Genomic DNA, 23,565 nt, shown 5'->3' on the forward strand with positions numbered 1-23,565 from the left:
GTTTAAACAAATGAATCCAAATATTTGGAGAGGAACGTGCTTTGAGAGGGTCCTCTTCTTTTCTTTTTTTGACATGTTTTGTTTTTTTTAATGTGCTCCGATGGACGTTGGAGCATGTTGCAAAAAAAAAAAAAAAGAAAACCCAAGTAGGGGTATATGTGCTTCGTTATTAAGAGATCGAGGTGATCAGTGGCAATACTCAAGTAGGGTTATTGAACAATGCTTAATTATGGACTAGAAGTGCAGAATGTGTCGAGGAAAAATATCTCAGAGACCATGACACAACCACTTGCTTGTTTTAATACAGTTTTAATACATATTACATTGATCATAAATTGGAATCTAAAAGTAAAGTTGTCATTTCATAGCATCAAATAATATCTTGCTTTGGCCTTATCTGTACACCTTCAGTCTTGAATTTCATTTTTTTTTGTCTTTTTAAAATTCAAGTATTTCTAAAATTATTAAACATTCATTTTTCATGTAAATTATTATTATTTTACACTTTTCCCAAACACTTCATGGTTTCATTTGCTGTCATGCTTATCTGTCTGTCCTGGAAAGCTAGTTAGCCTAAAAAAAATCATTTGATTCCCTTCTCTCACTGCGCTTTTGTTTCATGACTAATAAAGAACGCTACACACAAGTAGTGTATAGAATACAGACCATAGTGGCATATATAAACAATTTAAAAATGTTTTTTGTGCACACTGAAGTTATGTTTGTCTGGTGTTAAATTGAAATTGATAATCTGAGAAATTCTGCACCTGCAATATGTTGTTGCTTCATGCTTGCAAGACCTTCCAGCGACACCTGATGCGATAACACCTAAAACTTTGTCAAGCCAGGCATTACAGTTGGGGCTGTGGGGATAAAACATTTTTTCAAAAGACAGCATATTTTCACTTGTGAGAGCATTTGCAAGCATAAAAAAATTGCCCCTTTCCTTTGAAGACTGAAGGGTTTGACAGCTTTGCTATGCACAAAAAAGCAGGGACTTCTCAGCCCATACAAGGTGGAGCAATTTGGGCTAAACTGACCTGGTCAGGGTGACAAAATGGCAAAATTATGCGATTTGACGGTATTTTGATAAGTGGGGAAAAAAAAAGGACTGAAACCCACCGACATATTACAATTTTATTTGCACGTTTTTTCTTACATCTTTTTAATTCTCCCACCGAAAATGTTAAGAAGACAGCTTTGCCGCAAAAAAAACTATAAAAGATGTAACGACAAGACTAAAGGGTTTTATGAGTTGAAACGTAAATGTAAAAAAAAAAAAACGTAAAAATGTTGACACTGATTTTCACTCTAATTATTTTCTTTGTATATACCTTTTAAATTACGAAAGGCCACTCGCTGTAATTCAAGGTGTTCTGGAGCTTCGCCCTCAAAAGTGGCACATAATTGCAATTTATTATGCATTAGTCAAATCAAGAGTCAGCCAGGACATTGCAGCTCTCCACATGAGGAGCCAACATTTATTCTCAAATTAAAGGGATGATTTTATAAGGAGGCACAGAGTGAGGAATAATAATGTTATAAACTCAGGTCAAACAAACAGTTGATAGGATGTTTAATTATTCAGCCGTGGCAGTTTGCTGAGATAATGGCTTCTCAGACCTAATGAATTTAACTAAAGAGAAACGTGACAGCTCCTGTTTTGATTCGCCATCCGAGCTTTGATTTGGCTGGGAAGTGTTACCTCGGAGCATCTCCGCATTTAATTGCTTCCAGCCAAAGAAATATTTGTACAAATTGCACAGTGAGGCTTTACAAGACGAATTAATCACCTGCCTCATCCATTATTTCTGTATTTTTATGAGTAAGAACTGATCCAGAGAGGACAAAAAGGACCTGATCACTATTTGTACCTTGTGTTAGCATGCTAGTTCAAGCACTTTTGTTGAAATGTATGAAGATTGGGTTGAAATCAATAAATATGAGGAACTTTTGAAACTTTTGGAAGGTTTTTAAAACTCTGACTTTGGTGTGCCCAGCTGATTTTGTTGAATCAAGTTGGAATTGGACGTAAGTTTTATCTATATTTTAGCTACAAGGAAATATTTAAAGCGTTTAATTGCAAAGAGAAGTATTGTAATACATACTTGTTTTTGCTTTTATTGAGACACAGGGAAGCTGCCACAAAACAAGGAAGTTATGAATCACAAAAAATATTTCAATACAAGTCACAAATGAGAAATTGCTTTTTTTGTGGAAATAATTATAAGAAAATTTGCATATTTAATATTTTTTGCATGTCGTTTTGTTGAAAGACATATTCTTAGCAGCTGATTGTTCCAGTAGTATGTACATGACTCTGATTAACCTGAATCTCCTGAATCTCCTCAGCTCTTGAAACACTAAATATTTTTTTCTTTTTATAAACCTTCACAGTATTTTATTAATCTAAGGCCTCCTTAAAATTTTCCATGTCATTCAGCCATCTGCTAAATGCTAAATCGTTAAATCAACAACAGAACCATACATGTCAACATGCCTCGCTCTGAGCGCGTAAAAAGTTCTCATGAATTTATGATGCAGCATACAAATCGGCGCTGTAGAAATATGTTTGGGTGACAATCAGAATGGAGAGGATGCAAAGAAAAATCTATATCCATCACCGTCTCGGAATGGAACATCCAGTAGAAAAGGTAATCTCAGTCTTTTCAAGAGACACAGACACCAATCATATGTGCCTGTGTGTGATTACAGGGAGCTCAATTAATGTTGGCGCAGGGGACAGTTCAATCACAGAGACAAACATTTCCCTGTCACTGCCTACGTGACCTGCAATCATTGGTCCATCTTAGCTCCGCTGATTGAGTTCAGCAGGTTTGGAATAGTGGACCTCAAACATGCCTGCTTTAAATCACTTACAGGTGCAACGATGTAAAAAAGTTTTTACTTCCCGACTGATTTCTTGTTCCAGCTCTTTTATCACACTTACCCGTTTCATTGAATGCATTTTAATTTCAGACGACGGTATCCCTAGTATCTGCAAAAGCAACCAGATGATTTGGATTTTATCAATTAATGGGAAACTATCCGAACCAACCCAGTCCGAGATGAAAAAGTAATTTGTTTGACCACTCATTAAATCATGACCTAACTCTGATCTACCGTATAGCTTTGTTCAGATTCACAAGCCACAGCCAGGCTCGATTTAGAAAAAGATGCAACTCATTCAGTGCCTATCTGACAATGCGAAGTAGGGTAAAATATCTCAAAAAGCAACAAGTCATGCATTCATTTTACAAAATAAAAGAGAGACTGAACAATGACAGAACAACCACGGGATTTCAGCAAAAAAACAATGTAGCAGGAGGCATGAGCACAGGGGTATGAGTGTGATGGTACGGGCCTGCTTTGTCAGGATCTGGTCGACCTACCACAACTGACGGGACCGTGAACTCGGCTCTCTAGCAGAAAGTCTAGAGACGACAGGACGATGTCCATCCATCGGTTTTAGACTTTAACTCAAATGCACTTGGACTGCATCACGAGGATTCAAAGCAAAAACCCAAAATAAAAATCTGACCGTACTGTGATGCTGACATTCATGCTTACGTAGAACAAGGATGGTTTTGACAGCTTTAGTCCCTTAAGTAGTAAAATTATTATTGTAAAACAGAACTTTTGTATTTGTGTAATCGTATTGTCTGACATAAAAGTCCATTTAGATGACCTGAATGATTCAAGTCTGACAAAAAGCAAAAAAGTTACTAACCTATAACGGGGGGGAGAAATACATTTTCACAGCACTTTAATTCAGAATTTTAATGGGTACGATGCTGAGATTTGGTATATACATAGATGCGAGCGTTTGAGTGTGTGCATGTGTGTGTGAAATTCTACAGTTTCTCTGATTTGTACACCTCGAGCAGCTGTGTGTTGTCCTGTAACGCTCATCCATGCTCTCATATGTATCCCCCATTCTCATGCAATGTTAAACATTAAAAAACAACAACAAACAAACAAACAAACAAACAGGTCTTGTGAAATCAACCACTTTTACTATCTGGAAATATCACATTAAAGACACCTCATTTAAAATGGAAGCCTAATTGAAAACGAGATTTTTAATGCAAGATCCCCCGGCACAGAGATATCAGACGCATCCAGCGTTTCAAAGTGGCTCTAATATGATTTTCTGATAATACGGCTAATGCAGCGCGCTTAGGCTGATCAGAATGAGGCCCAGCGCCGCCTTGGGAAGATTTACCTCCCAATGGCACGCTTACACTAAAGAGGCAGACAAAATGCTCCGGTTGCTTTGATTTGTTGGGGCTGAAACCGAGACTGAATAGTGCAAAACTGTCACTGAAAAGGAGACAAAGCAACTGAAATGCTGTCTAGTTTTAACAAAAAAAACAAATCCCACCTTCCATGCCTCTTTTTGCCTCGCGTTAGTCAGCACCTTGACTTAAAAAGCAGAAAAGCAGCTAGAGGTTATACTTAATTCTTCTGTGCTGAGCTAATTCCTGATTTGAATAAGAACCGTTTCCCCTGTAATACAGCAGCTGAGTCTTTGTTGCCATTGGTAACCTCTTTTAGCACAACCACTTGCAGCCCAATTAAGTGAATGTTAATTCCTAATGCTCATATTTTAAGCCGTGCCTGCTGAAATGTAATTTAGATCACGTTGCCGGCGCTCGGCGCAGCCTCCTGCCCTCCCGGCAGGAGAAGGCAGGCGTTTTTCAGCAAATCAAAATCAATAGCTATCCAAAGGAGGCGAATCTCACAACATTAATCTCCTGGATTCACCGGTGACTCTCATTGTCATTAATCAATGCTTTAAAGCTTAGAAATTTGGCAATTAATCTTTAATTCTCTAATGGAGAACACACACACGCACACACGCACACACACACACACACACACACACACACAATCGGGCAAACAGTGGGAGTGGGTTACGCCGGCTCTGGGCCTATTCAATACCGGTCTAATGAGGTCTATTATGAGTCAGATCTGGTCCTTTTTGAAGCAGCTGAGTGTGCAGGAAGAGGGCCTGTGAAGTGGAGGGTGCAAGTCATTATGCTCTGTATTTTTGCAAAACGCACAATTGTAAGAGGTGAATATGACTTCAATGAGAACTGGTACCGATGGAGATAATCTGTTCCTGCCAAAAAAAAAAAGAAGAAGAAGAAGAGGAAAAAAAACAGGCACCCAAGCTTAAAGGCCATCACATGTCCGATGGCATTTCATGAACTCCAGATGAACTTCACTACAGTCTCTTAAATATTCTCCCCTTTTGCACGCGAATGTAATCTAATGATTCTTTCGCCCGCTAAAGTCGATAAATAATCTATCGCGGGTTCCCTCTGCACCTGTGCGAGTTTGCATCAGACAGGTGGACCCAGAGTAGCACCTGCTGAGCAAAAGGTCTGAACAGAAGAAACAGAGGAAGGGAGGCGGAGGGGGGAGAAATCAGTCAAGCCTGTCGCATTGACCTACTTGACGGTGCTGAGCTGAACAGTGAGAGCTTCAGCAGTCAAAGTCTTTCTCCTCTTGCCTCCCTTTGCTTCGATCCATCTAGGATTTTGAATATACCATTTTGTTGCTACGGCATTCGGACAAAGACGGCGCTTCAGAACAAATGCTCTCATTTTGTTCATTAGGAAATGAAGTTAGAAATATTAATTTTGTAAGATAAACTTCAGACAATATCAGTCTGGACAGGGTGTTGTGGTGGCGCAGGGGCAGTGCACGACCCACGTATTGAGGCCTTAGTCCTCGTGCTGGTAGTCGCAGGTTCGATTCCCGGCCTGGCGACATTCACAGCGTGACTTCCCCCTCTCTCATTACCTTCTTTCCCGTCAAACTACTTTCAAATAAAGGCTACTAGAGCCAAAATATAAATAAATAAGCCAGGACAACAAAAATACTTTAGCGGGCCGTTAAAATGCAGCACTGTTGGACTTTGTCCAGTTCTCTGACCACTGAGAGCAGAGATGCGGTAAAGAGGTAATTCTGGAAGAGCAGCGAATAGTCACATCTCAAGTGTAGGAGTTTCTACCAAACGGCCTAAACTAACACAGCACGCTTCTCACAGATTATTCTCCTATTTGTATTCACAAACATATTAATATTAAGAGAAGTAGACAAATCGGGTTAAGCGCCCATTGAGCCCATAAGCTGCCACTGCTTTTGCTAATTGTTCTCTATATCACATATTCATCTCTGGCTTCTTTATTTAACTGCTGGATTCATTGGAGAGGAATAATTTTGCGATTGATCAAACCAAAACCATTTAATTAATTTTTTTTTTCAAAAATCTTGATTTGATGGTTAACGAAATAGCTTATGCAGACTGAAACTAGAAGCCATGGTTCACTCCACCTTTAGTTTTGTAGTTAAAGAACGGCAGAGTCGATGGTGGTAAACTTTCATTGTTGCTTATTAGGAGCTTCTCTTTGAATTTCCCCTGAGTGAGACTGCTTAATAAACCTGCGAAGCAATGTATTTCTCAAGCCTTGAATGTTTATCTTCATACTGGCAGTAAACTTCGGAAGTGTTTGTGAACGCAATAGAAGTTCCCCAGCAAAATTAAGTTTCTACAGTTATTTCCTTTCCAGACATCAAATACACAAAAAATAAATAAATAAAAATAGACGACTCCACTTTTTCCACACGCCACGTGAAGCAGGAAGCCAATCCTCACATTGTTCGCTTAAAACTTTACATTTCACTCGTTTTATTCCCCGTCATGGCAGCTACTGCCGACATGGGGGAACAGTTTAAAATCAAACTGGCAGGAGTCGACAGCTCCGGCGTTTAGGGAGAGGAAGAGAGACAGAAAGAGGGTGAGAGGAGGAGAGCGTGGAGGAAGAAATGTGGAGGCACAACAGGTATTTCTGTCAAACTCCAGGGGTCTACCTCGCTGATCCCTGCCTCTCATTAGAAAAGAAGGATGACACACAAGCATTTTGGGTAGAAGAGGGAGGATTCTGGGGATGTGGAAGAAGGGCAGGAAAGTTACAAGAGAGGAGGAGGAGGAGGAGGAAGAAGAAGAAGAGCAAAGTGGGTTCCAAAACGCCCTTTCTTTGACGGCGTTTGATGTAGCTCGGATATGTATCTGGGGCTGCTAAAACAAAGCTTCAGAGTGGGGTTGTAAATGGAAGCTGCGGCATGACAGGCTGCAGGGTGAATTCCCCTGACCCGCTGATTTACCACAGCAGGAAAAAATATTAAGCGAAGCGCAAGCTTGGGGAAGCATCGCCCCCACAACCAAGAGAGAGAGAGAGAGAGGGAGAATATTAAATGCATGAACAGAAGGAGTAAAAAGAAATCCACCACCTCCACTAATACCACGGAATTATAGCGAAAGTGGGAGTTTTGCAAGTCTCACCTCGCAGAACCTACTTTTCCGCAGGGTTAGGGGCGCGGGGGTGTCCCGCCAAGAGGAACGCAGTCGCAGACTGTGTGTTGAAGGACCAAAAAGCCCACCAGCTGTCACGAAAGCGCTATCGTCAGGAGCAGAGACGGTCCGAGAGGCTGTCAAACACCAGGTAATGTACGAAAGACCCTGCTGTCTCCAACAACACAGCGTTATGCTCCAGCGAGCATTCAAGGACCACGGTGTCACAGTGTGCACGCAGAGGAGCTCTGTGGAGTGCAAATATAGAAAAACTTGACACACACCTAGAAAAAAACAAAACAAAATGGCCTCCTGTCAAGGTGCGGTCAGCAGGAAGTGACCGCGGCCTTTTTGTTGCACCACAAAAAAGTCAAGCAGAAAGCTCTGTGGGGTGACATTCCATTTGACGATGGAGGAGAAGGTGCTGGGTTCAAATCTCACTCAGGATCTTGCAGTTATGACAAAGAAACACATTCATAGTCAGACTTTTTCCATTCTCTCTCAGTTTGACTGACGGGGTAGAAAAATTCCCATCAATCTATTTTTACCCGTCAATTTTTAAAACAATAACAGTGGCGTATTCAATAGTATTTCATTATTATTCATTTTAACTAATATTCAGCCCAAAAGAGGAGAAGAGCCACATTGTCCCGTCACACATCAAGCAGTTGAACATACGACGCTGTACGCACAAAGTCTCACAGCTTCCTATTTTATGTCACAATCAAGTAACTGCTACTGAGTTGTTCTAAAAATGCTGACTATATCAAAACTAACTGAACGAGAAATTTGATGCCTTAGAATTGGGCCTTTGTCTCATTGAGAAGCTCCTGCTTCCGACACGCTGCCTTCAGTCCGCCATCACCACGATGTTTCTCCATTAAGCCATTTGCAACCATTCTTAAAAGCATTGCACTGAGGTGTAGTTAGCATGCTAAGGTGAGCAGATGTGCAGTTCCAACAGGTGTTTGCTAATTCCTGCTGCCACTAGTCTGAAGGAGCAGAGTGGGAAAGGCACGGGGGGGGGGGGAACGCTCTGTGTGACCGAAGCTCAACCGGATGAGACTGCAGCTCCAAGGAGAAGCTATGTGGAAATAGGCGGCGCTTTGTCAGAGAAAGTATTTAGCTACCACAGGAGATTCAAGGATTTTTCAAAAACACATGAAAGAATGAAGACAACATTCCAGGTATGTTTTTAATGAGGGAATGACATTGTAACATGATGAAAACATCATAAAAGTCAATTTGCATAACCTTGCCTCACCTGTAAGCTGGACACAATGGGATGCACACAACTTCAAAAAGTTAAACTTTTTTTTTTTCTACAGTACAAAGATTTTTTTTTTTCTCAAAAACCTCCTGGGGACTGGCTGGATGTTTGTCAGAAAATGTGAGACAGAACTATGTGTTCCTTTTAGTCAGCAGTGATTTTCTACTTGAAACTCTCTCTGTGCCATTTCTGCCAAGTCTCTTATTGTCAAACCATGAACACTGACCTTAGCTGGCGCAAGTGAGGCCTCTATTAAGCTTGATGTTGTGCCCAGGTCTTTTTGTCAATGCTTGGAGTAATTTTGGTAGGTTGGCCACGCCTGGGATGGTTAACTCGTGTTCCATGTTTTCTTCGGTTTTGATTAAAGGTTCTTAACGTCCTTTGGAGTCCAAAATCCAAGAAATGGCTTCTGATTTTTTTTTTCCCCATGCTGTATTGCTTTTTAAAATCTGCAATAGCATCTCATTTTCTTAAATAGGTTCTGTCTTAGTTATTCCTTGATTTAAGCACTAATCAGATGAATGAAACTGAACTAAAATTCAAAGGTAGCTCACATATTCAAACTGGAGCTTCTTTTCTCTTACTTCTTCCAGAAATGTTTGTGTGACGTTCAAATAACTTTGACACGTTAGGTTTAGGTATGACAAAAAAAAAGCAAAAACAAGAAGAAATCTATGAAGGGGATAAAAACATTGTCCATTATAGACCAAAGTTCTGGAGGTGCTCTAATCTGGTCGTGTGGTCCCTGTCAAACTCACTCTAATTTTCCACAATTCTCTACTTTTCCCTGCTTGTATTAAATCACCCTACAGAAGATTCATGTAAATGCATGGTGCAAAAGAACTCCCCCCCCAAACAACTTTTCCTAAAATCTGACCTGCTTTTCAGTGCCGATCATCGCAGTCCAGCCACGCGAGATGTATTCAAAGCTCATATGAAGCTGATGGCATAAAGGGAGGAATAGCAGGAGTGTGCCCTCCATGTGAGATGTCTCCATTTCACTGTACGTACTGCTGGAGCAGGAGACGCACTGCCTAGGGGAAATAAAGGCAAAAGCGGGAGCAGTGATATGGGGGTGGGGGTTCCTGACAACCCATGAAATTTTTAATCCTTCCACACCTCACTTTTTTTTTTTTTAGTGCCAAACTCAATTATTGATGCATGTATGATCTGTCCACGAAGCTGCAAGCCTGTAAGAGGCGTATTTTCCTCCGCTACCGTTTATCACTCTGCGTCTTGTTAAATATCTAAATGAACAAGGGAGTAGCAACACCCACGTACCATTGGAAGCAATAACATTTGAATGTCAGAAAATAATTCCTGCAGTAATATTTTCTAATATTAGAGGCATTGCAAAGGCCAAGCATGGCCACGGGGGGAAAAGGAAATGACTTTGCCCATGACAGTTCATAATTCCATTTCCAATATCTTTTCCTTTAAAAGTTTAAGGTCGCTCTTGATGTACTTGGCATATCTCATATATGTCTTTTGAAATGAAGTCCTCCGTCTCTACATTTTCCTTTGTCATTCAGCATTATGGCAGCTGACAGCTGAAGTGAAGTCTCCTTTATTATTTGCCAGCCGCTCTTACACCCCTGCATAATCACTCTGAATGCACCATAATTACAGCTCCCCACTGAAAAGGGTATCGGACTTGCAGCTTTATTGAGACTGATGAACCGATGAGCGTCGACTTAAACAGCGGGGCCTCGGCTCCTGGCTCGACCTGCTTTGGGGGGAAAAAATGGATTTTGAATTATCTATGGAGGGTGTCCCTACTCTCAGGCTGCAGGTCTCGGTGGAAGTCGATACCAGTCCTTGTCACACCAAGTAAAACAACTTCAATTCAAACCAGAGCAAAGAAAGAAACTCCCAAAGGTGCTGCACTCGTAAAAATATAAAGCAGAAAACTCCCAGCTTCACCTTAAACACCGTCTCCTTACAATAGAATACAATAGAAACATCCATCCTTTGTCTTGCTTTTATCCGAGATTGAATCTCAGGGGAAGCAAAATCAAGATATCCCACTCCCCAGTGACACTCTCCAGAAGATTCTGGGTGATCCTAAGTTTCTTATTTTATTTTTTTTTCAGGTGAGAAGAAATATACCATCACAGGAAAATTTATTTGGGGTTTGTATTACGTCTTCCCTTAGTTGCTAGATTTGCCTGAGTCTTAACCGGGTGGGATATTCCAACAAAACCTCCTACGAGGAATCTTGACCAGATACCTGAACAACCTCAGCTGACTCCATGGTTGATGGTACGTCTCTATGGACGAGTCCAGTTAACCTTTGGAGGTATCCAGCATCTTGTTGTTTTTGTCATGACGACCCTCATAGGCCAGAACCGAGAAGGGTAGAAAAGTTCAGCGCTGTCTGTTCATTCTCCAATCCATCCAAACCATGACAATCAACAAGACCACACGATACTTGAACTGCTTCTCTTGAGCCTGACTTCCAACACAGAAGGATCAATCTGCCTTTTTCAATTGAGAATGGTGGTTTTAGGCTTAGAAGAGTTGGAGAAAAACATCTTAAGTTTTTTTTTAATTATTATTATACATTACATCATTCTTTGCAGTACATTCCTCTAATCACCATCTATATGGCAGTTGTTGCTGCGACTCAGACTGCAAACAGAGAGGCTTTGTTCTTGCTGGCCTCCTGTCAGTGGGTCTGCCACTGTAATCTATGGCATCCCACCCACGCATAGCAAGCTCATGTTGGAGCTCGACGTTTCCCACATTTTGCTGACTACTTTGGCTGGCCATTTTTAAAGCCATTAGTTAAGAAACCTGCCCATGAATTTCCTTTGTCTCTGCAGTATTTATGACCTTGTTTTTATGTTCCCATCCAGCCATTCTCCTCCGGATTTACAATCTGAATCAAATGACAAATGCTTGACCCATTCGGAGACAAAATGCGTGTAGTCATATAAAAAAAAAACAAACAAAAAAAAAAAACAGTGGGGAACAGTAACAGAAATCATCCGGCTGAGGAGAGCCAACAAAAAAAAAAGGGAGGCTCAGACACGAATGCCCTTAGGACGAGTGATCTTTCGCTGAATGCTGACTCTTGCCAATTACAAACCGCCCACATCCCACTTGTTGTTAAGAGTAATTAGTCAGGGCCTGCCCGTTTTCCGGGAAGGTCTGGGGAGATGAGAGAAATGTGCTACAGGTCAGTCAGCTCAGTAGAGGGTTCAGAGCTTTGAGAGCCCCACTCCATTCAGCTCCTCACTCGGAAATGTGTGGGCTGCACTGAAGTGGAGTAATGGAGCGAAGGTGCAGCACGCGCGACGCCCTCGAGGTCAGCCATGATCATCATCAGACAAGAACCATAAAGGATAAAAACAAACACGCCCGATCACCGCGAGGGCTTTTTATTCCATTTATTAGCTGCAGTCTACATCAGAGAGATGACGAGTTCGATATGTCAGCGGGGTAGTAGAAAATGATCTACCTTGACATGTAAAATGCGGTTCGCTCTCCCGATACCCGCTGTTGCTATAAATGTGATAATTGTGGAACAATGACCTGATGTCGGATATATATATATATATATATATATATATATATATATATATATATATATATATATATATATATATGTATGTTTTGGAGATAATTATTATGTTAAGCAAATTATAAGAACAGAAATGAGGGTGGGTATGGAGGTAACGGGTTGGTGGTGTGGTTAGCAATGTAGAATACAGAATTTGGGGATTGAACGCTTGCCTTTTCAAAACACAATCCCACCCACAGCGCAAAAAAAAACAAAAAACAAACAAAAAAAAAGATCCCCATCATAGCAAACAGGGAAAGGAGAACACCTTTCAGAGCAAAAGTTTGTAAACTCTTTATTCAGCTTGTGTTATTTTTGGAGAGTTTTTGTGAGTCATCATAATGAGTCATTATGTGTTCATTATCTTGATTAGATTTTCAAACAACCTTTCTAGATCCTTTGGTCATGTGCTTGTTAAGCTCACAGAAAAAGTTGAAATAAAATTTGGATTTTTAAACAACATTAAGAGCTTTCATTGTGGTGTTCAATACTTTCCACGTCTAACAAAGCAGAAGAGACGAGTACAATGACAATAAAACTGAAAACAAAAAAAGAAAATCATTATTCTTTACCCTGAGGAATTACCAACAAGAAACCTTTTCTTGTTCGGATCCAAGGGATTACCGAGATGACCTGAGTTCTACCCAAGTTTAATCAAATTAAACTTAAGTTGAACTACTTCAGCTTAATAGTTCACAACTTGCCAGAAGTCACTGTTTGAGGAATCCAATAAAACAATATAATCTGCTGGAAAAACCCACACTGACAAAACAGACAATGCATTAACACCATGACTATGTCCTACGATCCTGTCAACGGTCACTACAAACAGGACTGGTCACTGCAGTGGGAGCACAAGTCTAAGTTTGTGCAGGTCGTATTCCCAGAGCTGAGCAGTGTTGACAGAACTGTTCAATAAGATCACTGTTACTTTAGATGTACGGTTACAACATAACCCTTTGGAGTTAGCTCAACATCCCCCACACAGACTGAATGGCAGAAAGTATTTTCCAGTACCACAAAAAACTGAACTGATAATCAAACTTTCATGGTCCTGGCAACTTTGCAAGGGTGAAGATCTGGTAAATTTCTTTAGTGGTAAGGGTGAAAGTTCAACATTCAGTTAGAGCTTAATTATCAACACCGTAGAGTAAAATTTGAAGAAGGACTAGAAAGCAGACTCTAGTCCACCTTAAAAAAAACAACAAAAAAACACTAAACCATCAGCCACTCCACAGATGTAATCTTAGTCTTCCATGCAAAAGAATAATAATAATAAAAAAAAACACTCAAACTCTAAACTTATCAAGGTTAGTCTCTTGGGATAAACCTCATCATTGCTTGGATGGGCATCATAGTCCCCTCAAGCAATAAAGGAATCGCCAGATGAAAGAAGGCCAAATAATCCGAGCTGCTGTTCAGAGCATAAGCAAACTCACAACACATAAACCCTGCCGGAGTATTACCAGGCTCCCCACATCAACCTGGAACTTTCTCCCTGGAGAATGTCCCAAAAGGACAGGGGTATACCCTGAAGTACGATAAGGTTCTGTCTTTTTCCAGGAGTGCCAAAACTGAGTGTGAGCCAACAATTTTTGGTCGATATCCCTTGACATCAGACACCATCTTCAGCTCATTTGCCATGGGGGTGGGGGGGTGAAATTGTCCCTTGAGCCAGATTTTGCCACAAGAAATGGGCACATTTAGTCACCCCTACCTGGAACATCCACAAAAGGTCTGCTTCCAGGAGTGTGTCCCAGTTTCTTTCTTTTTTCTTTTTCCCCTCAATTTTGCTTCTAGTTTGACCTGTCTCCAAAGGTTAATTTGCCATTGGAGACACCACTTTTGACCCAATTGAAGTCAAAGACCACACAGACACTAGGATCATGTAATCATCTACAGATTCTACAGATTAGTACTGAAGCAATCAAAATACAACAAAAACTGATGAGGATGATGAGATATTTTTGGAATATTTGGATACACTGACAAAGAAACAAATGTTACTCACATTTACATCTAAGGTACAACCAAGAAAACCAAAACATAAAAATAAGATATATATATATATATATAATTACTCCAAAATAGAGAACGTGTTACATCAACACTCATTTCAGAGGAAGCAGCTGTAACAAAAGTGGCGTCACCTGGCTGTGACCTGCTGTCATCACATGATAAATACCTGCCGGTGGTTGTGGTCGGCTCGAACATAACAGGCACTTTGGGACACTGTTGAGGGCTTTGCTACGGCCTGCTGCGAGGCGCTGGCTTCCACCGTTTGTCCCTGTTGACCTGTCTATTCAACATACTTACTCCATTTAAACACGGCAGATGGTGCGGGTCACTCGTGTGCAAAGCAGGTCGTTAAAACCAAATCTCAAGGAGCCACAAGAACCATCTCAAATCCTTAGGGTGTTATTGGGGCAGGCGAGATAAATGCCCAGTCTTCAAATGTTTCTTTCCAGTGCTTTTTTTTTTTTTTTTGGTGATGTTTGAGCTTCTGCTGTACTTGCTTGTGGCCTGCGTGTGGGAGAGGAATGCATTAGCATCATTGTGAGCAATTTCTAGTCACCCATCAAAATGCGGCTGTCTGGTAATTGTTGTTTAATTGGCGCTGAAATGTTGTTTTCTGACTTGACAAGTTACAATGAACAACCAGCGGGGAGCTGCTATTTGTTTTTTTGTTTTTTTAAAGAAACCACATTTGATTGCTTTTATAACTTGATAAGTTTAATTATCTGTTTTATGGAAATGTTCCACAAACTATGGTTGGGGATTTTATTTCAGAAATTACCACATATTTTGGTTTTCTCTGTTTGCTTTTAGGAGCAACTAAACCCAAGGGTATAAACAAGGATACAGTTTGCTTTGAACGCTTTGGTTCCACAGGGACCAAATGTATCTGTAACTGAGACAGCAATTCCTCAAAGAGTACCAAGTATGTTTTCTTCTTCATTATTATTTTGACAAAACAAAATGCTTCTGCTTCCTCAGTGCCTAGTAATGACTGTGGACAATCCGTCCACACCCACTCACCCACCCCTCTTGAAACAAGACAGCATGTTATGTTGTGTCAAAATCAAAACTCAGACTCCCAGTCATCCCATCTCTCTCATCTCAGCTGGTGGACTCTTTATCTCTTCCTGCATCCCAATATCCCTCTATCCTCCTCTCTCTGTCACCCCCTTACTTTTATCGAGGCAGTGAAGACCCCCTGGGACGCTCTGATCTCCAGTGCACATCCTGAAGAATTAATGACTTCTAATGTACCAGTTAATGCAGAGAAGGCGGAACATCCATCATAACTGACAATTTAATGGCGCTTTCATAGATGGGCCACTCACATCTCTCCCATTCTCCTTCAACATTTCCCCCCCGCCCCTCTTCCTCTTACTTGCTAACACATGCTTTTAGGTATATAGCAAATGCACGAGGCGGACTCTTGCTGACTTTATGCTAAACGGTTCTAAAATGCTCGCTCTGAAAGAGAGCACGCTTTGAATGCAAACAGTTGACATTTCTGTGGCAAGTTCGAACGCAGACAAAGCAGGAACAGGGTAAAGAGTTTTGGGGCGGCGAGTTCCCTTTTTTTATTTAGTGTTTTTCACAGAGGGATGGAGGTTATTTGTAGTTGCAGACACTTCTGGAAGAAAGAATATCTGGTAAAATACGACCAAAATAAAGAGAGATACTTCCTATGGAGGAAAACAACTTGAATAAACCATCCAGAGGATGAGACGTGATGCTAACTGCATCATGCTAACCCTAAGCATTCAACTAGAGATACTTTGAAGCAGTTAAGGTCAAAACCAACGGATGTGTGATAATGGGTACAGTGAAAGTCCAGATCTAAATCCAACTGATAATCTGAGACAAGACATGAACATTGCTATTCACCAACACTCTTCATCCAATCTGATTGAGCTATAGACGTTTTGTAAAAAAATAAAATAAAATAAAATAAAATAAAGAATGTGTAAAAACTTCAACCTGAGTTACGTGTGCAAAGATGGCAGAAAAACCAAAAAGACCTGCATCTTCAGCTGCAGCAACTGCTCACAAGCATTTTGTAAAAAAAAAATTGAAAGAGCTTTCATGTGTTATGAAACAATAAAGAAAAAACTCCCAGAGAAACTAATTAGTGAGGAAGAACTGGCTTTTAAAGTTTGATTTCCAACTGAAAACTAGGTTAAATACAGTCTGGGTACTCGACACCTTTTTTTAGCTTTCAATAAGCTTATATTCTGCCGAGAACAAAAATGTCAAAAAGCCTTTGCAATTTGCACAACGGCATAAAAGAGATTCTGAAATGTCACTTTGGACTAAACATACTATGGGCCAAAATTTGGCCCATAGTATGTCAACATTTGGCTATATTTAATATTTTATAAGATCATATAAAAACGTAAACATGCTGAGTACACCAAGCTTATTGAGGAGAGGAAATATTCACCAAGATGCTCCACAAAATGATCAAAAGTCAATAAAATGCTTGGTTGTTTATTAAAAGTTATACATGGAGTGTCATCAGAGTGCACACACACACACACACACACACAAAAACGCAAACGCGCACGCGCACACACACACACACACAAAAACGCAAACGCGCGCACACACACACACACACACACGCACACACACAGAGCAGTCTGGATGTGAGACTCAAAGTACTTCCTCTTGCCTGAAGCAGCAGAAGTCAAATAACATCACCATGCAAAACCAGAGTCATCATATCTCACAGAAACTGGTGTTTACAACCAAGTTTAGACCCCAAATCTAACAACTTCAGAGAAACCTCCATATGTTGTCACAAGCTCAACTGGTTGATGCAATGATTAACAAAGTCATGAATTTAGATAACTAAGTAATTCCTTTTTTTTTTTTTAATTTTTGATCAATAACAATAAAGTGGCTCTGGACCAAAAATATTTTATTTGCTTTTTAAAAATACTTTTCCTATCCCCTCATCAGGCATTTCGCTTTTTTAGACTTGGAAGTTTGCTAAATAAAAATGCTGCTTTGCATTCTTACCTCTTATCAACCTTTAACATTTCTCACCATTCAGTAAAAACCTGACATACAAAGTTCAGCCTACTCTAATAAAATGCTTTTTTTCCCCTTCCCCTTTATGTTCTGTGAGGCTATAAAAATAATCCTCAACAGATATGCAAGGTTAAGTCAACGTCTGAAGTATTAAAGGACACATAATTTCTTGCCGCCTTTGCACTACAGTCTTGTAGCTAATTCTCGAAAATACAAAAAGAAATACAATTCATATGTAGTGCAGACTCATTTTGTTTTATTTGGTTTATAAGTGCGGCAATCTCATCTTTCGGCGTCCTCATTAAACAGGTATAAGGCACCTTACCATCAAGCTGCTCTAATGCAGATAATTGTCAGTGAAGAGAGAAAAGCTTGGCTGCAAAGCCTCTCTGACTTGATATAGAAGCCCAGTATTTCTGGGAACAGATTGCACACGCAGCTAATGTCCCTTTCAACATGTCTAAAATTATGTTCAGTGAACTGTCCAATCAATGGGATTGTCCAGTGATGGGAGACCAGGCCACCTTCCAGCCAAGTGGCTTTGTGGTTCATAATGGCGAGCTAAATTCATTGCAGCTGGAGGATGACAAAAACAGATAGCTTTCACTTCGCTATTTCCTGACGGAACAAACAGAATCTAAGTGTTGGAGGAAAGGAAAAGAGCCATTATTACACAGAGGCAGTCAGTGTACTCAGACCGCTGCCCTGAAAAAGTTAGAAGACATCACGAAAATGGCAGAAAGTGCAAAAGATACAGATCTAAAACACAAAGAGATGGCAATGCCTCTTCTTTGGCTCTATGAAAAAATAATGACTGAGGACTATTCACATGACAAGTGGGGATAAATTTCTATGTTGGCAAAGATTAAATATGAAACTAATGATTTGAATCAGCAGTGTGTAACTCTAAGAAAAAAAAAGATACATATATGTTTTTAACCTATTTTTAACATAACCAGTATGTGAAGAAACTGAGCTTCTCTACCTCCTGTCATCTAAACAATTACACCGTCAGAAACAACCAATCAGAGCCAGGAGCAGGGTCTTAGCGCTATCAATCACCCATGTGTATGCACTCCTGGTTCACAGCTGGTTCACCACAACAGAGCCTGCCATGAATGCTCAGGCTAGTTAGCATGGCCATCAATGATGGTGGATAAACACTTTTCCTAGAACGGAAAACCGTTTCAGAAAACTGTTGTTTCTCTGTGTTTAGCACATTTAGCAGCACACGCACAATGTTGATTGACAGCGCAGAGATCCTCCTCCTGGCTCTGATTGGTTGCTTATGACAGGGAGTGATGCATTTCTTCAGATGGCAATATTAGCACTGGGAGGAGGTGCAGGAGCTTGATATTTTTCACAGATTATTTGTGTCATATTATACTGTCACAACATTTATAACAATTATATAACAAACATTTTTTTTTGTAAAAGTTGCATACTGAGGCTTTAAGACAAACATCAAAATATAAAAGTATCCCATCTGAGGAGCAAACCTGATTCTGATGTTCTGAAACATGTTTGCAAATAATTTCCAGTCCAACTAGCAGGCACTCTGAGTCTGATCTATAAATATTATAGAAGCAAATCCTTATTGGTAACTTGCTGCATTGCCTTACCTTTTTTTCTTGTAAGCAATTGTTTGATGTAAACACTGCAATTTTAAAAGCCATTTTCCTGCAAAAATAAAAACCAAGTAACATTACATTTGTGTAAAAATCATAAAACAAATCCGTTGTGTTCCATCTCTACGTGAAAGCAAACACTGACGAGATGTTTACATAAAGACGACTAATAATGGGTGCTTTTTGTGAATCTGTTAGCCTACTTCGTGTTGTCAGACAGGTTTGTTAAAGGGATTTTTTTACAGTTACTTTTTCTTTTGACTTTGTAAACGAAAACCTCAATATATTAATCACAATTCTAGACTTAGACTCGTTACAGTTGCACTATAATAAATCATCCTGTTAACATTTTGCTGCTGAAATATTCGCTGTACCCTGGCCTCGGTGTTTCTAACGACAATGGTGCGTAAACAATGTCTCTGCTGAATTGCTTTGTGTTGTTCATCCAAATTACATTTAAATTTTCGTAAAATTGTTTTGTTTCAAAAGTCCAAAGATGTAAAATAAGAACCTGAGCCAGGTGCGGATTCATCGTGTTTGCTTTCTATATTTTTTAGAAGTCTTTGGATTTTTTTAAAAAATTATTATTCAGGAAGGAACTACACTGAGTTGTCAGTCATACTCATATGTCTCGGAGGACAACCGGATGCCTAGTCAGTCAGCGGTAAGTTACGCAAAAAAAAAAAAACAAAAAAAAAAAAACACAAGAAAGATAGACAAGCCAGACATTGTAGGTGACCAGGTGTGAAGTTGCCGTGTGAGGCCCTGTAGGCAATTTATTCTGATGCAACATGTGGTATGTATCTTCCAAAGCTGATGTAACTTGAGCAAAGAAATATTTTCAAAACAACTCTAACCAATATTATTGATACATATACGGTATGGGAAATTGATCAATAAATACAAATAAAGCAAACGTTGTAAATGTAGAAACAAATAATTGATTTATCAGGGAGTCTTTTTTTTTTTTTTTTTTTACAGCACAATAAAAATAAAAATAAAAACAACTTGTAAAAAAAAATGCATTCAGTGTTGTTGGCTCTCTGGGTTTTGGCGAACACGTATAAAACCAACTGGGTCATCTCCTCACAAAAACAAGCATGCAGCCTGAAAAGTAATTTAGGATGCAACCCCAACTTCTGGTGGCTGATGAAGCTCAGCTACTTTATAAATAAATGTGACTCATAAAAAAGGTAGGCAAAAGAAAAAACAATATATATATTTTTTGTTGGCATACCAAACCATAAAGAACAACCGTTTTGATTTCAACTGACTTTCCCATCTCAGTGGCCTGGTCATTGCCTTCCCATACATACATGATTTGATTCTCATCGCTCTTCACTGCTCTTTCTAGGCTTTCACACATTGAAGTGGATTTGTCCAGTAGGATTTCAAGGTTGTTCCAAGGTTATTTGCTTTGGGGTTAGCAGGAATGCCAATGTTGACAAGGCTAACTATTGTTTTAAAACCCTTATACCTTTATGTGAGTGATGGGTGTATTCTAATATGCTTTTTATTCTAAAAAGTAAAATAGAATATTCTTTTTATTTAGTTATTCTAACCAGTGATTCTTGAGAATAGGGACAAAATGGGTTTTAATTTTCCCATATTTTTTTTTAATTATTTCTCAACCTTATGTATGCAAATATGACAAATAATGTTTAGAAAATATGAAGATGCTAAGGTACAGGCTCCCAGTTGCGAATTTTTTTTTAAAAATTACATTTTTAATCGACCTGACCCAGAACTTTGTCATCACCATCTGACAAAAATAAATCTAAAATGATTTTTAAAATACCCCATTAGTGATATTTTTACTCAATTTACAGACAAATGCTTCTCAAGAAATAATATAAATATTATTTAAAACAAAAAACAAGAAAAAGTCCATCTGATGGAGTTGACAGTGCATGACGGAGTTGACACAGAACTGAAGGTGGTGACAAACTAGTGAGTAAAATGAAAAACTTGGTACATGTGAAGTAATGCAATTCATGTAAAATACATTAAAATGAATTAGTTGCACAATTAAGTGAGATTTGACAACAATTTCACTGAAAGAGTCAGAAAAACTCTGACGGAGTTGACATCTGACGGAGTTGACGAAATGCCAAACTACCTCAATTTATATGATGCTATTCTGAATGAGGCTATATTGTAGCTCGTCAGGTCCATGAAATCTTTACAGTTTACCAAAATTAAGCTTTTATTTCGCAAAATTTCATCAAAGTTTTGTAAATTGTCAGTTATGGAGTTGACACATCATGGTTGTGACAAACAATTTAGGAATAAAACAGAAGAAAAAACTAAAGAATAACTTAAGCTAACCGGAGCTAACTAGCCCCCCTAGCAAAGGAAGAGAAAAGACAACGTCATGGGGTCCTCAGAAGTTCTGGTGCCCCCCAATAATGCCTGATTTTTTTACATTCTTTTCATTTCTGACGGTGTTGACAAAAACTAAGGACAAATTTCAACGGAGTTGAAAAATATCTAAAAATTATTTTTAATTCAATTTATCGATACTTTTATAATTATTTATATGACTACTTATACTTAATTGTCATAATATATAATTTTAGTATTTCTTTAATTGTTTTAAACTATAAGAATGTGTTGAGTTCTGCTCCTGGACAAGGGCTTTTACAGGCATCCTCCACCGACTACAATGTTTAAATTAAAAAAATATTCAGCAAAAAAAAGAAAAATATACATTGTTGTGCTCACATGACCCAGGTTAGTTTAGTTAGATATTTGAAAAAAATATATTTTGTGTATATTTTATTCAAATTTCATGCTTTATCCATAGGACCTGTTTTGTCCCTATTCTCAAGAATCACTGCTAACTAAATAAAAAGATAGAAAACTTTTTATTTCCAGAAGTTTGTCTATCTGGAAACACTTTTTATGTTTTCAATTCTCGGCTTGTGTCACAAAAGAAGATGGCTGCTGATGCACTTCCTCGGCTATTTACTGTGTAATAACCATCGGTTTCTGTGTAAATAATCCAGTGCAAACCATAACAAACATGGATTTTTGCAAGGTGGCGGAATTTCACTTTGGAGCACCTAATCTGGATTTACACTTATAGAATATGCCAAGAGAGTTACATGCTGGAGCTTGGTCAATAAATGCCTTCACACTTTTAAACACAATATCAGTTCAGAAATCCTAAGCTATCCCTTTAATCGTGGCTGATATTTATTTTGTTTTATCAGATTAATCTTTTACAAGGTTAACCAGGTCGGAAGTAGAAGACAAACGTGTAAGTGCTGACCAGACACATGAGCGGCTGAAAAAAAAATCTTGGTCATTATACATCAGCAAGCATATCGTATTGCAGACCATCGAATATGCAGTAACAGGGGTTGCATTAAATAGGAAACATTATAGCCGCTTTTCAGATCTTTATTTTAGTCCCAATTGCTCTGGATTCCACTTTTAGGGGTGAAGGCCCCTACTTCTTTTACTTCTAACCGGATTCCGCTGGAATATCAAGTTGTCGCAGGCGCCTGTTTTCCTTCCATTTTTAAGCAGCAGCCAAAAAATAATATGAAGCCCTTTGTGCTTGGCACACAGAAAATATAATAAAAAGGAAGCAGACATTTGTGTGTTTTTGTCCCCATTTTACTTGCAAAGCAGCAATCTGAAGTCAAATAGCCGTCGGTAACCAGCGGCTGATGTTTAGCACAACCTCATTTAATTCCTTTATTTTTTTTTTCTCCCCTCGGTGAGCTCTCTGCTTCAGAAATCACAGGAAATTGATTCCATTATCTGCATCACTTTTCCTCTGCGCGCAGCACCTGCATATGAAAACGCTACGCACCCGCCATCTTAACATCTCTGCCATTGAAGTGACATTACTATTGTCATGGCAACAAACTCCCATCTCCGCTAGAGAAACTAGAAAGCGAGGCAGGTTCATTTCTAAATCACCTTTCATAAACCAGGCAATACTGAGAGCTCTAGCTTAGGTGGAAAAAAAATGGGCTGGTGAAAAGGCGCAAAAGACAACAGGCAGAGGGGCTTGAAAGAAAGAAAGAAGAAAGACAATGTGAAAGTTGGCAAAAACACTTCTACATTGGGATTAAGTGAACACCTCAGTTTCCAATTAAAAAGAACTGAAAACTGAAGCTCCTCAAGTGTTCAAGCATCAGTTATTCAAAAGTGTAAATTATCTTCTGATGCAGCGACTTGCAAAAGTATTCATACCTTTCTGACTTTCCACATTTTTGTCCCTTTACAGTCACAGACATCAATGCATTATGCTTAGACTTTAGTCAATAGAGCCACAGAATTTAGAGCCTGATTGCGACAGAAGAAAATTGATACAGTGATGTATTTCTTACAAAAATAAAATATAAACAGCCAAGTGATCTGGATTAAATTCAGCTTCTGTGAGCCAATAGTTTAGAGAGTAACGATTTTCGCCAGTCACAGCTGAAAGTCAGTCTGTGTCTAAAAGTCTAGAGACTCAAGTTGAGTCAGACTGAATGGGGGGCATCTATAAAGACTAACTATTCCATTTGACCAACTAAAGAAGCTTTGATATTGTGTTTGGACTTTTTGTCCAGCTGAAAGGTGAAACTCTGCTTCAGTCTCGAGTCTTTTGCAGCCTCTGCCCAGCGCTAGCTCTACTTAGCATGATGCAGGTACAAATTTAACTAAATTTTAACGACAAAGAATAATCGGC

Source organism: Poecilia mexicana, unplaced genomic scaffold, assembly GCF_051168715.1.
Source record: "Poecilia mexicana isolate PSO_F unplaced genomic scaffold, ASM5116871v1 scaffold_18, whole genome shotgun sequence".
Lineage (NCBI taxonomy): Eukaryota > Metazoa > Chordata > Actinopteri > Cyprinodontiformes > Poeciliidae > Poecilia > Poecilia mexicana.